The sequence below is a fragment of the Erinaceus europaeus genome, chromosome 4, assembly GCF_950295315.1.
Source record: "Erinaceus europaeus chromosome 4, mEriEur2.1, whole genome shotgun sequence".
NCBI lineage: Eukaryota > Metazoa > Chordata > Mammalia > Eulipotyphla > Erinaceidae > Erinaceus > Erinaceus europaeus.
The window spans coordinates 66,072,414-66,084,530 of NC_080165.1; the positions used below are offsets into that span (position 1 = coordinate 66,072,414).

General features: G+C 39.0%; 1 protein-coding gene across 12 annotated transcripts in view; it reads right to left on the reverse strand.

Annotated features, from left to right (window-relative positions):
* The window catches only part of USP49 (ubiquitin specific peptidase 49), a 105,835-nt gene that overhangs the window by 72,333 nt on the left and 21,385 nt on the right, over positions 1 to 12,117 (reverse strand). For all 12 annotated transcript variants that reach the window (XM_060189810.1, XM_060189811.1, XM_060189813.1 and 9 more), the window contains one exon: positions 2,397 to 2,470. The gene's annotated coding sequence lies outside the window, so the exon portion shown is untranslated. The remainder of the gene's footprint in view (positions 1 to 2,396; positions 2,471 to 12,117) is intronic.

Here is a 12,117-nt window from a genome sequence, read left to right on the forward strand (position 1 = left end):
AAGTTGAGAGAAAGCAAGAAAGCTCATGTCATCATGAGCTATGGCCCAGATTAAAGCCCTATTCCCATCTGCAGGAGGTAACTTTCACAAGTGGTAGAGCAATGTTGCAGATATCCACCTCTCACCCTCAATAAAACAAACAAACAAATAATAAAGGCCACCAGGAACAGCAGGAACAGTGGAGTCATGCAGGCACCAAGCCCCAGAAATAATCCTGGTGGCCAAAAATATTGTATATATAATCATCTTACATTATCATTTTCAATATACATAAAGATATTACTTGAAATTCTCCATCTCACAGGTAAGTAAAAATAGATTAGTTAAGTAATAGTGGCTTTTTCAGGTGATGCTTGTCTTAAATTAGCATCTACCTTAGCAAACTGTGTAGGAGTTTATTAATTTGTCCAGCACCTCTTGCTCAAAAGCACAGGCTCTGGAGCAAAAGGCACTGGTTTAAATCCTGATTGCTGTCATTCGCAATGTGACTTCAGGCAAGTTAATCTATGCCTCACTTTTCTCAGCTTTTAAAAATGAATATTAAGAGTATCAACCCACAGAGGCAGATGACAGCATTAAATGAGAAAAATGAATGGACTTAAAATAATGTCTGATACATAGTACTCAGTAAATACTCATTTGTTTTTATCTAATAGTCTGAACTAGCAGAAAAGACAGAATCATCTGTAATAATCAACTACAGCCCTAGAACAACACAGGAGAAAAACAGTAAGAATGAAATGATTGTTTTAATGTTCTTCCTTCTTAAATTAGGACTTTGTCTGTACCACCCAAGAAAATGCTGACAAGTCTCAGAAAAGATAGCGAAGACATTCCAAAAACAATCATGATTCTATGAAACAAGAGAACAAAAAAAGAAACTGAAAAACACTTGTCCTTCGAAATAAACTGAAGGAGGGGCCGGCAAAAATAGCTCACGTGTACAGTATGCTGCTGTGTCATGTGTGAGACTCAGATTAGAGCCTAGTATCCACTGTATGAAGAAAGTTTTGGTGCCGTTGTCTCTTTCATTCTCTCTCTGTGTCTCTGACTCTCTGTTTCTAACATAAGTAAATAAATTAAAAAATACACTGAAGAAGTCTTAATGGAAAACTTAGCAAAGCTGTCTAGAATCATGTACCCATCTTTGACAATGATACTTTTTACAGGAAAAATGAAATCACTATAGTTGTTCTTTTACCTATGGTATACATCATAGGATATGTGTTAATAGTTGAAGGTGTGTATTCTCCCACTCATTTTAGTAGTATATTCTAAAAGAAATGAAGCTTGAAGGCAAAAAAAAAAAAAAATCATGAAAAAAAAAAAAATCCTTGCAGCTAGGGTTTATCTCAATCCAAGGCTGTTTACTCTAATAGTAGTGCACCAGAAGAAGATTCATTTTTGGATAGATGAACATAAAAATACCAACTGGAATACTTTATTTATTTATTTATTTATTTATTTTGCCTCCAGGGTTATTGCCGGGGCTCGGTGCCTGCACTATGAATCCACTGCTCCTGGAGGCCATTTTCCCATTTTGTTGCTCTTGTCGCGCTTGTAGTTATTATTGTTGTCATAGCTGTTGTTGCTCTTGGACAGGACTGAGAGAAATCGAGAGAGGAGGGGAAGACAGAGAGGAGGAAAGAAAGACAGACACCTGCAGACCTGCTTTACCGATTGCGAAGCGACCCCCTGCAGATGGGAAGCTGGGGGCTTGAACAAGGATCCTTACGCCAGCCTTTGAGCTTTGCGCCATGTGAGCTTAGCCCACTGAGCCATCGCCTAGCCCCCTGGAATCCTTAATAGTTAACATATACCAAATATCCTTCTCTCCTCTCTTCCTCCACTTTTTCCTTCTTCCTTCCCCTTCCTGACACAGTGAAATAATCGGTTGGGGAGGTCCCTCAGTGTTAGCACACAAGAGGTCCCGGGTCCATTCCTCAGGATTGAAGGAAGCGGAGAAAAATTAAAGGATGTGTTCTTTCTTACTTTCATTTACAAGACTGAAAATTTCACAATGGTAAAAAGAAAGATGATGAAAGTAAAAAATGAAGTTAAGACAGAAGCCAGACCTTCCACCTTCTGCACCCCACAATGATCCTGGGTCCATATTCCCAGAGGGATAAAGAATAGGGAAGCTATCAGGGGAGGGGATTGGATATGGAGCTCTAGGGGTGGGCAAATGTACCCCACTTATCCTATGATCTTGTCAACATTTCCATTTTATTAAAGCAATAATAATAATTTTTAAAAATGAAGATAGGACAAACACAGTGACTGATCACTCACCCTATCATATGCCAACCATGGCCACTTATTAGATTGACCATACATATATAATGCAATTATGAATAATTTTATTAACAGTCTTTTATTATAAATTTATTTCTTACCCATTAAATAAGCTTTGCCCATCTTCTTCCATATTATTCCACAGTCATTGCTTAGGTTTCCACTTCTCTATAACCTATAGGGGAAAACAAGCTGTAAGGCGGGGCAATATAGAGCAAGAGAAAGCAACTTCACTTATAAATTCAACAAAAGGATCAGTATTATTACAATACACTTTAGTGAATTCCCTACCAGTCCTCAGAACTAACAGATTCAAGTGAAAACAACTGTACTTTTTTTTTTTTAAGAGCAATCAAAGATTCAGTAACTTAAGAAATAGACTGGTCGAGAGTTGGGTGGTAGCAAAGCGGGTTAAGCGCAGGAACAGCATAAGGATTCCAGTTCGAGCCCCCGGTTCCCCACTTGCAGGGGAGTCGCTTCACAAGTGGTGAAGCAGATCTGCAAGTGTCTATCTTTCTCTCCCCCTCTCTGTCTTCCTCTCTCCATTTCTCTCTGTCCTATCCAACAACAACGACATCAATCATAACTACAACAATAAAACAACAAGGGCAACAAAAGGGAATAAGTAATAAATAAATATATTTTTTAAAAGCTTTAAAAAAAAAGAAATAGACTGGTCTATAAATAAAAGTATGGGGGGTCAGGTGGTGGCACACCTGATTAAATGCCCACATTACAGTGTACAAGAACCCAGGTTCAAGCCCCTGGTCCCCACCTATAGGGGGAAAGCTTTACGAGTGGTGAAGCTGATCTCTCTCCCTCTCTACCTACACCTCCCCTCTCAATTTCTCTTTGTCTCTATCCAATAAATAAATAAATATATCAAAATAAATAAATAAATAAAATAGTATGAAGGGATTACTTCCTGAAATTTTCACTTTTTTCATTTCTTTTACGTTTTCAGAGTATATCTTTGCATATAATCTAAAACTAAGGAAAAAATTCATAAGAGAACTAGCTGAGTATCTAAAGTTAAATTTATTTTTACACCAATTAACTGTGTAAAATATAAATTATATAAGATAGAATAATGGAAAATGACATAAGATTCTAGGTAGGTTCATAGCTTTTAGGTAAACAACTTACTCCTTTAAAGGCAATATATAGGGCTGAAGAGATAGCATAATGGCTGTGCCAAGACTTTCATGCCTGAAGCATGCAGTTAAATGGGTACATTACCATGTGCTAGGACCCAGGTTCAAGTCCCTTGTCCCCATCTGCAGGAAGGAAGCTTCATGAGCATCTCTCCCTCTCTATCTTCCCCTTTCTCAATTTTCTCTGTGCTATCAAAATAAAAGAATAAGCTGGGATGATGGATTCACTGTGCAGGCACTTATAAACTCAATGATAACTCTAGTGACAATAAAAACAAATAGACAAACACAATTAAAAATTTTTTTTAAAAAGACATTGGAGATTTAGTTATAGCTCTAAGTTGATGACTGAACATAAGTGAGTCACTGTACTCTCTGGGTCTCAGTTTGTACACTTGCAAAAAGAACATTTTAAGGTATTTAAAGACAATTTTTTTCTACTGCTCTATAAACTCCAGAATAATCTAGATAGCATTCTCTAAACTACAAATTAGGTATTATTTTACAAGTATAACAAAAAATGATAACTAGAGAGCAATGCCTATTAAATTCACAGAATTTGGGCAGTTCATAACAGGTTAAGCGCAGGTGGCGCAAAGCGAAAGGACCGACATAAGGATACCGGTTTGAGCCCCCAGCTCCCCACCTGCAGGGGTGTCGCTTCACAGGCAATGAAGCAGGTCTGCAGGTGTCTATCTTTTTCTCCCCCTCTCTGTCTTCCCCTCCTCTCTCCATTTCTCTCTGTCCAATCCAACAATGATGGCATCAATAACAACAACAATAACTACAACAATAAAACAACAAGGGCAACAAAAGGGAATAAATAGATATTTTTTTTAAAAATTCACAGAATTCTATACCTAGGTGGAAGTCAGGAAATAGCACACTCAGTATAAGTTGCACCTTACCATGCTTGAGGTCTGGGGTTTGAATGCTCTTATATCACATGAGTGTGCCAGTGATGGTACTAGCAAAAGTCACTTTGCTTTCTCTCCTCTTTCTCACTCTCAAAAAAAAAAAAAAAAGAAGAAGAGTTATGTGATTGGGGAAATAGCTCAACTAGTAGAGCACTGAACATTTATACCTAAGGTTCCCGGTGTAAACGTTAGCACAACATATACCAGTGTGGTGGTCTGGTTTCTCTCTCTCCTTTTCTCTATCTCATATGAAACTAACACTCCCTTCCCCCCACCCCAAACAAAACTAAAAATAAATAAATAAATTTAAAAAATGAAGGAATAGAAAGTTGGTTTTGGGGGGCAGATGGTTGTACACTTGGTTGAGCACATGTTACAATGTGCAAGGACCCAAGTTTGGGTCTCTGGCCCCCACCTGCAGGGGGTAAAGCTCTGCAAAGTGAAGCAGTGTTGCAAGTGCCTCTCTTTCTCTCTCTCTCTCTCTCTGATTCCAGGGTTATCACTGGGGCTCGGTGCCAGCACTACAGATCCACTGCTCCTGGACACTATTTTTCCCATTTTGTTGTCCTTGTTGTATTTGTTATTGTTGTTATAGCTGTTGTTGTTGGACAGGACAGAGAAATTGAGAGAGAAGGGAAAGACAGAGAGGAGGAGATAAAAATAGACACCTGCAGACCTGCTTCGACACTTGTGAAGCAACACCCCCTGAAGGTGGGGAGCTGGGGGCTCGAACTGGGATCCATCTGCCCATCCTTGCACTTTGCGCCATGTGCACTTAACCCGCTGTGCTACCGCCCAGCCCCCTCTTTCTCTCCCTCTCTATCTCCCACGTCCCTCTTGATTTCTGTCTCTATCCAATATATAAATAAAGATAATTAAAACTTAAAAAAAAAAAAGTTGGTTTGGAAGATTGTTCACCAGTACACATGCATGAGGCTTTAATTCACTCCATGGTATCTTAAACATATTAAGCTAAACTAGAATTCCATAACTAGGTAAAATACAAATCAAATATGAGAAAAAAGTAAGACAGCATTCATATATGCAAATTTTCAAACAAATCTACATTCCATATAATTCTTTTTCTTAGGGACCTTATGGAGGAGTTGTTTAGTTAAAGATCAAATACCAATGGAAGAAGATATGGGGCCCATAAAAGGGCGAGTTTCAATACGGTTAATATTTAGGACACAAAGGAAAGCAGATTCCAGGATGTTAGATGAGAAAGTCTAGGGAATATGCTCTACAGACTTTTAAAAAACTAGCAGTACATTCCTACCATTCAGAAATAAGGCATTAAACACCAGAAGAAAGAGCTAGAAGAGTAGAAAATGGAAGATCTTGGAAAGAATGTTGGACCGGGGAAAGCAGGTAATAAACTCATGCTGTATACAAATTCAGGGTTGATAAACAGCAAAAACAGGAATATTTTTAAACAATTAAAAGGAGTGTTATAAAAATTACATGGAAAACTATCTTCTTTCTGGTACAATTTCTGAGTAAACCTACAGGGAAGGGAAAAAAAAGTAATTTTCTGGCAAAAGAAAAATCAAAGTGTTTGGAAAACTCTACATTTTAGAATGTGGATTTGTTTGAAAAAAATAAAAGCAACATATATAATGTCCATGTATGAGGACACAGGTTTGAACCCCAGCACCACAAGGAAGCACTATACCAGAAAGGTATCTACCCTTCTGTCTCTATTTAATTTAAAAATTTTTTTTTAAATCTTTATTTGCTAGAACTGAGAGGGAAGGGGGTGATAGAGAGGGAGAGAGACAGAGAGATACCTGCAGCACTGCTTCACCACTTGTGAAGTTTCCCCCTGCAGGTGGGGGCCAGGGGGCTCGAACCTGGGTCCTTGTGCACTGTAACATGTGCGCTCAACCAGGTGCGCCACCACCTGGCCCCCTCTATTTAAATTTTAAAAAGAGTCCACGAAGAGCAATAAAGTTGTACAGCTATAAAGTCATAGAATAACACCCCCAACCAAATACTCTTTTAAAACAAAAACTAGGATAAAAAAGGAAAGAGGGGCCAGGTGGTGGTACACCTGGTTAAGTACACATGTTGCAATGCACAAGGACCCAGGTTTGAGCCCCTGCAAGGGGAAAGCTTTGTGAGCGGTGAAGTCTCTGTCTATCTCCTTCTCTACTTCCCGCTTTCCTCTCGATTTCTGGCTATCTCTATCCACTAAATAAAGATAACACAAAAACTTTTTAAAGAAGAAAATTTTTTTTAACATATTATGGTATTACTGGGAAAAGTTCACAGTTTATGGTTCTATCAGTCACTTCACACATTAAAATTCCACTTTCATTCAGTCAAGCAAATGTCTCACCCAAGAAAATGGGAACAGCATGGTTGTATCACATTTTGGTAAAAATGGAAAAATGAAGAAAACTATTGCTCCCTCAGAAAAGGCAAGAGAAAATACTGAAAATCTATTGGGACAAGACAGAGAACATTTGGAGTCAATCACTTCTTTATCAGAAGACAGAAACAAATTATAGTCGGGTACCTGTATAAATCTGAGATAACTGTAGCTCAACTTCCTCTGAGATCATATGAAATGGTATCTCAATAGTGATCTCTATCCCTAGTACTTTAAGATTCATGTATTTATTAACATACACAAAGAGGAAGAATCAAAGCATTATTCTGGTATTTGCAGTGCCAGGGACAGACTGGGACCTCCTGCACACAAGTCTGGTGCTCTACCTACTTTGCTATCTCCAGGGCCATCCCCATATACTTTTAAAATTAAAATACCTACATTTTCTATTTGCTGTTCTATAACAGTGATTATGAGATTTGATAATCATGGGACTGGTTAAATGTTTGGTTCTTCATGGGCAAGCAGTTAGAGAAGGTGTTGCCTGTTATTTCCTTAGTTTTCTGGCATCTAGGTAGACTATAAGAAAAAACAGCTGGATCTTAAATTTTAAAAAATAATCTATTGATTATGACCAAGGGAAAATTTAAAACAATGCAGTAAGAGTAAGGGGCTTGGGGGAACTAGCATGATGGCTATGCAAACATCAGGCATGCCTGAATCTTTGCGGTTCTAGGGTGAATCCTCAGTGCCAACATAAGACACACCTAAGTAACACACACAGGGAGAGAGAGGGGGGGGGAGAGAGAGAGAGAACAAAACTAATGCAATGAAGCACTTTCCTAAAAAACCTATTCTGTTAAAAAAAAACAGTTGCTCTCAGTCTTGGCATAAATGAAGACAATGAGAATAGATTAGCAAGTGGGTTTAATTGTAGCATTGTCTTTTGGCTTTCAAGTTGAATGCTTAAAAAAAAACATGGCTTCTAGGAGAGGAAAAGAAATGTTTTCTGCTCTCTTGAGTCATGAAGAGAATAATACTTATGCTTTCACATAAAATATGTTTTTTAAAGACTGAGCAAAATGCATTAGTATCTTACAAAATATAACACATGATGAAATATCCTCCAATTCTAAAGATAACAAAATACTACATTTTTTATGCTTACTACGTTCTTTATGCTTACTTCACAGAGAAGAAACAGCTAACTGGAATAAGAAGAAATGGTCAAACTTATCAGTAGTTAGAAAAATGCAAATTAAAATGAAACATTATGAGGGCTGGCAAAATAGCTCACTTGGTTGGCTAGTTCACTGTTTTGCCAATATGAGATCCATGTTCAAGACCCACTTCTAAAGCACTGAAGCTTCAGTGTTATAGTCTCTCTTCTCTCTTTCTCTCCTCTATCTCTCCCTCCCTCCCACTGTCTCTCTCTTTTTTTTTTTTTTTGCCTCCAGAGTTATGTCTGCTCTATGAATCCACTACTCCTGGAGGCTATTTTTTCCCCTTTTGTTGCCTTTGTTGTTTTATTGTTGTTGTGGTTGTTTTCATTGTTGTTTTTGCTGTTGCTGTTGTAGGATAGGACAGAGAGAAATGGAGAGAGGAGGGGAAGACAGAGAGGGGGAGAGAAAGACAGACACCTGCAGACCTGCTTTACTGCTTGTGAAGTGACTCCCCTGCAGGTTTGGAGCCGGGGACTCGAACTGGGCCAGTTATTGTGCTTTGCACCACCTGAGCTTAACCTACTGCACTACTGACCGAGCCCCCCTGGCCCCACCCCCATCTCATTTTTATCTGAAAAGGTCAGTCTAGAGCACTGATGCCCAGGAGATGAGAAAAAAAAATTTCTTTAAATAAAAATAAAATAAAATGTAACATTACTAAATGGAAAAACCTAGAAACATGACCAATAATAAAGTCCAGGAGGGGGCTGCACTGTGGCCCACCTAGTTGAGTGCACATGTTACAATGCACAAGGACCCAGGTTCAAGCCTAACCCTGTAGGGAAAAAGCTTTGCAAATGGTGAAGGAGGTGTCTTTCTGTCTCTCTCCTTCTCTATCTTCCACTTCCCTCTCAATTTCTTATTATCTCTATACAATAAATAAAGATAATAAAAAATTAAGAAAAAACTTTAAAAAAAAAGTAGGGCAGAGGGTAGAGAGCATAATGGTTATGCACACTCTTGTGCCTGAGGCTCGAATGTCCCAGGTTCAATCCCCCGCACCACCATAAGCCAGAGCTGAGTAGTGCTCTGGTAAAAAAAAAAAAAAAAAAAAAAGTCCAGGAGGTGGTGCAGTGGAGAGATCACTGGACTCTCAAGTATGAGGCTCTGTGTTTGATCACCTGCATCATGTGTCAGAAGGATGCTGTTTCTCTCTCTTCTCTTTCATTAATCATAAATGTTTTGAAGAAAGAGAGAAGGAAAGGGAGGAAGGAAGAGAGAAAAAAGAGGAAGAGAAGGACCAAGAATTAGGGGGGTTGGCAATGCAATGTCTGCCATTCAGCAGTCAGGCAGTACTTATGCCAACTAAGTCTAGGTCCCAAAGAAATTCTCAAACATGCCCATAATGGACACATACAAGACTGTTATTGGTAGCACTGTTTACAGTAGCCTAGGCATCCATCACTATGGGAATAGGTACACATCATGGGAGACTATGCTGCAGTTAGAAGCAATTAGCAACACATACTTCCCTAAACATCTATCTTAACAAATAATGCTGAGTGAAAATGTAAAAACCAGGGTAAGATCTACAGCATTTTTACAGGTAGAATTATATAATCAAACTTTATAGCTGTGTGATACAGTGAGCAATTTTGGAATTAAAGATTCATATCTAAGAGCATCCGTAAGTATTTTACAAATATGCTTCTATAATTAAGGGCATATATCAAACACATTGGAGATGATGCTTGTGCTGTCGGAGAAAACAAGGATGAGAATAAGGACTGAAGACCATTGTTAACCTATGATTATAGCACAGAACATGAAGTTCAAATTTAGAAAAATATTTTTCATTCATGCACACATCAATTTATACTATAGAACTTTTCTTAACATATGTTCACACACACACACACACACACACACACAATTAAGAGAGAGAATCAAAGCATCACTCTGGTGTATGCAACACTGTGGATCAAACTCTGAACCTCACGCTGAAGGGTTCAATGCTTCATCCACTGTGCCACCTTCTGGGCTTTGAACATATCCTAAGCACTATTCTTAAATAAAAATGTTTCTTGTGGGAGTCGGGCGGTAGCACAGCGGGTTAAGCGCAGGTGGTGCAAAGCGCAAGGATAAGGATAAAGACCCCGGTTCGAACCCCCAGCTCCCCACCTGCAAGGGAGTCGTTTCACAGGCGGTGAAGAAGGTCTGTAGGTGTCTGTCTTTCTCTCCCCCTCTCTGTCTCCCCTCCTCTCTCCATTTCTGTCTGTCCTATCCAAAATGACAACATCAATAACAATAATAATAACTACAACAATAAAACTACAAGGGCAATAAAAGAGAATAAATAAATATTTTTTAAATGTTTCTTGTTACCTCTGTTAAGGTTTATTTTTCCCCAAACTTCAAAAAGACACACCCTAGAGAGTGATGTAGTAGATAAAGCACTGGATTCTTCAGCATGAGTTTCCATGCTGAAGTGTCCAGTGTCAGTTTAATCACTGACACTGCATGTTATAATATATATTAGCAGGAAGGGAAAGGAATTTAATGCATATTAAAAATACAAGGCAGGGGGGATAGTACAATGGTTATGTAAACAGACTCTCATGCCTGAGGCACTGAGGTGCCAGGTTCAGTCCCCAGCACCACCATAAACCAGAGCTGAGCAGTGCTTTGGTAATAAGATTAAGAAAGAAAGGAAGGGAGGAAGGGAGGAAGGAAAAAAGAAAATATATTCTATACAAAGTAAGAAAGTCACTATTCAAGGGGACAGACAGCATAATGATTATGAAAAGTGACTCTCATGCTTGAGGCTTCAAAGTCCCAGGTTCAATCCCTTGCACCACAGTAAATCAGAGCTGAGCAGTGCTCTGGAGAAAGAAAGAAAGAAAGAAAGAAAGAAAGAAAGAAAGAAAGAAAGAAAGAAAGAAAGAAAGAAAGAAAGAAAGAAAGAAAGAAAGAAAGAAAGAAAGAGAGTCACTATTATTAATATTTTTACATCAAACATAAATATACCTTTAAGTTCTCTAAGTGACAAAAGAAAAGTTGAAGTACAAAACCCTAAAGTCCCACAAAATTACATGATCACATCTCAGATCACAGGTAAACTATATTTTCAAATGGTTTTCAGTAATAAAAACAATTTATTTTTGGAGGGCAATTTTTTTTTTTACTTTGTTTTATATAATCCAGCCCCCTCTAAAATATTTCAGTTGTTTAGGAACATTAATTTTTCCTAAAATTTTTTAAACATTTATTTACTCCCTTTTGTTGCCCTTGTTTTATTGTTGCAGTTATTATTGTTGTTCTTATTGATGTCGTTGTTGTTGGATAGGACAGAGAGAAATGGAGAGGAAGACAGAGAGGGGGAGAGAAAGATAAGACACCTGCAGACCTGCTTGTGAAGCGACTCCTCTGCAGGTGGGGCACCGGGGGCTCGAACTGGGATCGTTACACCAGTCCTTGCACTTTGTGACACCTGCACTTAACCTGCTGGCTACTGCCTGACTCCCTATAAACTTTTATTTATTGGATAGAGACAGCCAGAAATCAAGAGGGAAGGGGGTGACAGAGAAGGAGAGAGACAGAGAGACACCTACAGCACTGCTTCACCACTCGCAAAGCTTTCCTCCTGCAGGTGGGAACCCGGGGCTCGAACCTGGGTCCTTGAGCATTGTAATACGTGCACTCGACCAGGTGCGCCACCACCCAGCTCCTTCAGGAACATTTCTTAACTAGATTTCTGTTTTCTTTTTTTTATTGTTTATTTTATTTATTTATTCCCTTTTGTTGCCCTTGTTGTTTTATTGTTGGTTATTATTGTTGTTGTCGTAGTTGTTGGATAGGACAGAGAGAAACGGAGAGAGGAGGGGAAGACAGAGAGGGGGAGAGAAAGATAGACACCTGCAGACCTGCTTCACTGCCTGTGAAACTACTCCCCTGCAGGTGGGGAGCCAGGGTTCGAACCGGGATCCTTATGCTGGTCCTTGTGCTTTGCGCCACCTGCACTTAACCCGCTGTGCTACAGCCCGACTCCCTAGATTTCTGTTTTCTAAAAGATTTCACAAGCATACTGCTGGCTGCCAATGTAGGTGTTGTAGCTAATATCCTCATTACTCTGCACTGCTAACAAAAACTGATTAACACATTCAGTGCAAAGTGACATATCTATTCCATATCCCATGGGCACAGAAAATGATGCTCCTACCCTACCTGCCAATTATATGTTTCCCTCCTTTTCA